The sequence below is a fragment of the Camellia sinensis genome, chromosome 6, assembly GCF_055761805.1.
Source record: "Camellia sinensis isolate YWXY chromosome 6, ASM5576180v1, whole genome shotgun sequence".
NCBI lineage: Eukaryota > Viridiplantae > Streptophyta > Magnoliopsida > Ericales > Theaceae > Camellia > Camellia sinensis.
Window position 1 is genome coordinate 172493660 of NC_138966.1, and position 4139 is coordinate 172497798.

Here is a 4139-nt window from a genome sequence, read left to right on the forward strand (position 1 = left end):
TAGAATGTTATGCTCAGCAGTGGCTGTCAGTTTTGGTTCTGTTTTTGTGGGATTTCTTTTCTGGCTGGGAATGTCTGCAGTTGTCTGTATGAGTATGCAGGCTGCTGCTTTTTACCAAATTGATTTCTGCTGCTGGTTTTTATAGCAGGTCAGCTACTGGTCTGATGGTTTTAATCAAATTTGGAGCTGCTGCATAGTGGTAATATTGGAATGATGGTTCTAATCAAATTCAAGCCTTTGTGGCTATTAAAAGTTGGCTCAGCAGTGGTGTATGCTGCTGTTGTATGATGCTACTGCTGGAGTCTCAATGATTTGGAGCTGCTTGTGCATTGGTTTGCTGTATGGGCGGAGCAGTGGAGGTGTCAAGTACTGAGATGCTGCAAGGATTTCTGCTTGACTTCACCAGTTGGCTCATCAGATGCTTGGTAGGTGAACTATTTGTCATCACCTGTTACTACTCTGCTGATTACTGAATGGAGGGTTATTTCTGGTTTTGCTGTGGTTATTGTGGGGGTTGTTGATTTGAATGGAGTTTCACTGATAGGTTGTCTGCACAGGCCTCATTACGCACTGATCTCCTGCTATTGCTGATTGATGTACCTTTTTGTTGTTGTGCTTGTTTTGTTTGTTCTGTTCTTCTTTGGGTGTTTTTGATTGGTTTCTCACCAATCTTGGGTTAAGTGCTAGCATATGATTGTGCTTCTTTTGTGGTGCCAATCTAGTTGGGATTGTTAAGGTTAGTTATGATGCTTTCTGCACTGTCCTCCTTTATTGATGTAATTTTGCATAAATTATGCTTTTTCATCAATAAATTATTTTTTTTGGTAATCATTAAAAAAAAAAAAAACCAAAAACAAAACAAACCAAAATAAAACAAACAAACAAACTAGAACCTATTGATGAAATGCATGAACGACGATCATTCCCTTGTGGCATACCAAATATACTCTCATTTATTCATCTAAATTTGGAAATGTCTAATTTTTTGATATAATGTAATACGTCCATGTGATTCATTATTTATTTATTTTTTGAATAAAAAGGACTAAAATAAAAGAAAACAAAACAAAAGGGTCCATACTCTATATATTTATTTTAAGTCTAATTTATATACTCTGTATATTTATTTTAAAGCAAAGCTAGGAACACATAAATAGACACATATCTCACAAAGAATGAATTCAAGTAACCATAAAAGGAAAGACCTTCCGTCTATTTGCAAGGAACCATGAACTTCACTAATGCAATTGTTCGAAGCAATCTAGGCCAACAATCTGACAAACCCAAAAAGAGAAACTAGAAAATAATTAAAACCCAATTAAATATATTATCACATACAGAAACCCAATTAAATATACTAGGTAGTCAATGCACTCATAATTAATATAGGGTCTTATTAGAGTAATTCTATTCAAGGATTTCAAAAATCTCTGTTTTTTTATTATAGTAGTATTAATTATAATTATTTCTAAATGATAGAGGTTGACCCCCTCTAAATATTTTTTTCAAATTTTAAGTGGCCATCCTCTCTTGATTTAAGCAGTTGCTTTTCTATACCTATAAAACATTGGATTAAAATATAAAATAAAATAAAAAATTAGACAAAATATAATAAAATTTATAATTTATAATAATTTGTTATAAATACCATTGACAACAAACCCTATTTCTAGATACTATAAAAAAATGCTTATTTATATATATTTTCATCTTATTTTTGCGTTTTATATGTCGATAGAAAACTGATATTGCAATCCATATTTTTCATTTAAAATTTTTGTTAGTATGCATATTTTCACCCCTATGTGAAAATTCTCAGTCCATCCATGATTCTATTAACACAGAATATGGAACACATAACTGTTCACAGAGGCTTGTTGTTTTTTGTTTTCTTTTTCTTTTTTCTTTTTTCCTTTTTCTTTTTTCTTTTTTTCACTTACCTAATGAAAGAAGCCACATCAACTTCTGTAGATCATTCTATGTTCCTTTTCCGTGTTAGTAGAACTACACGTCTTATTAACGTGTAATTTGAAATCGTAAGTATTGTACATTATTTATTTACACTCACTTTTATACATAATATATAACATTTTAAAGTTTTTTTAACATGTATCTTAGAGGCATACAATAACAAAATTTTTCTTTTAATCTTGTTTTGATTGTTGATGATAATTGGTGCTCATTAAATTAAGGTGGTTTAAGAACATTTTTCAATTACTGTTAGCATTGACAAATTATTCAATACTCCTGAAACAATACTCTATTCCATTTGGGATAAGTGCCCCTCCATATCTCATTTATCCATACCTCTTCATGCTCTTTATAGGTTTTAATTTGGACCCGCATCGATAATCCGAATAGTCTATCTGGTACGTCCTGCAATAAAGATCATCCATGCAAAAAATTAACATTATCAGAAAATTATAAATACAAATATTTTACTTTTAAAAATATTCACTAATAAAAACACGAAAAACAAAAAAGTCAATTTTTAAAAAATTTAATTCAGAAAATTTAAACCAAACATACTGATCAGAAGTGATCGGTATAACTTTATCAACAAAATTTTGTATTCACTATTTTTTATTTTAAAATAGGACTTCAAATTTGGCTTTTTCTTTATTCACTTTGAATTGTATTTATGTTTTATATTTTCATTATCAGTAGTACTATGATCCCAGAAAGGGAACCTAAAAAAAAAAAAATAAGAAAATCAAATCTATGATTGACATTTAAAGTTGATATTGTGAGCTTATACCTAAAATAAATTTCTATTATTGATGTGAAATTCTGAATATATTTTGAGTTTTTATATCTGGAAGTGTAGTATTGCTCTTTCATTTTAAGGACTAGATAATTCATCTTTTAGAAGTATGAGTGAACAAAATTAATAACATATAAAATCTAGATTGTAATCCTCTCCATTCTATCATCCAAAGGTAAGTGCAATAATCATTTTTAATTTAAATTAATTATAAATTTGTATTCCTGTTTCAAAACCGTTAGTTACGCAATGGAAATCCTCCATTCTATATATACGAAATGGAAATGATCAAGGTTACATTAACATAAAAACAATGAGACACTACCCAATCAATCCTAATGATTAGATTTATTTATCTAAAGGTCCTGCTGATAAATTTATCAGTATAAATTTATACATAAAAACAAGAGAGACAAATAAATTTATCAATAGGACTTAATAAATAATAAGTTCCAAAAATAGGACTTATTAATAATTTATTCTATTTTTTAAAACAGTTAACATTTTTCTAAATACAGCATTTTTTAAAAATTCAATCACCAGTCATCTATTTTATAGTAAGGTGTATTAGGGTTACCGTTTCCGAGATAAAAACCCTTAGGTGTTACAACACATACATCTCCATGGTTCCTTTGGTTCCTCGCAATAAGGTTTCAAAGTTCTGTAGAAAACAATGAACCTTCTGTCCTTGGAATTCCACCGAAATTGACAGACAAAAAGAGTGGGTGGAATTATATTTTCCCGGAAACTCCAAGCAAAATTCTGACCATTGTCGAGAAAATGCACTCCAAGCAAATTCATATAGGCCTTGTTTGATTCCACAAGACTAATAGTGAGGTATAAATAATCCTATCAAATTAGTGTGGTATTCACAATCCCACCCCTACCCCATTATTGATAATCCTACAAATTTGTTGGATTAATTATCTATTCGATTAGGAATTGGGGTCACTGCTTTGCCTTTGGCACAGCAGTGACTGTTGTGCCTCATTTTGAAATGCATTATGGGCTTATTTTTATGATCTGAACCGTTTATTTTGTAGGATTTGTTAAGTACTTCAAGCCTACCAAAATCATATTAATCGGATATCAATAACTATATGATCGAATTGCATATTTTTATACTATTTTTTAAAAGAAAAACTTCTTGTTTATTTTTTTGGTTATCAATCATATAGTTATTGATATCCAATTAATATGATTGTTGGTAAACTTGAAGTACTCAACAAATCCTACAAAATAACGGTTCAGATTATAAAAATAAGCCATAATACATTTCAAAATGAGGCACAAGGCACAGCAGTGACCCCAATTCCATTGGATTAATAATCCTAAAACAAATTGTTAAAACAAACATGGAATAATTGGGTCTACA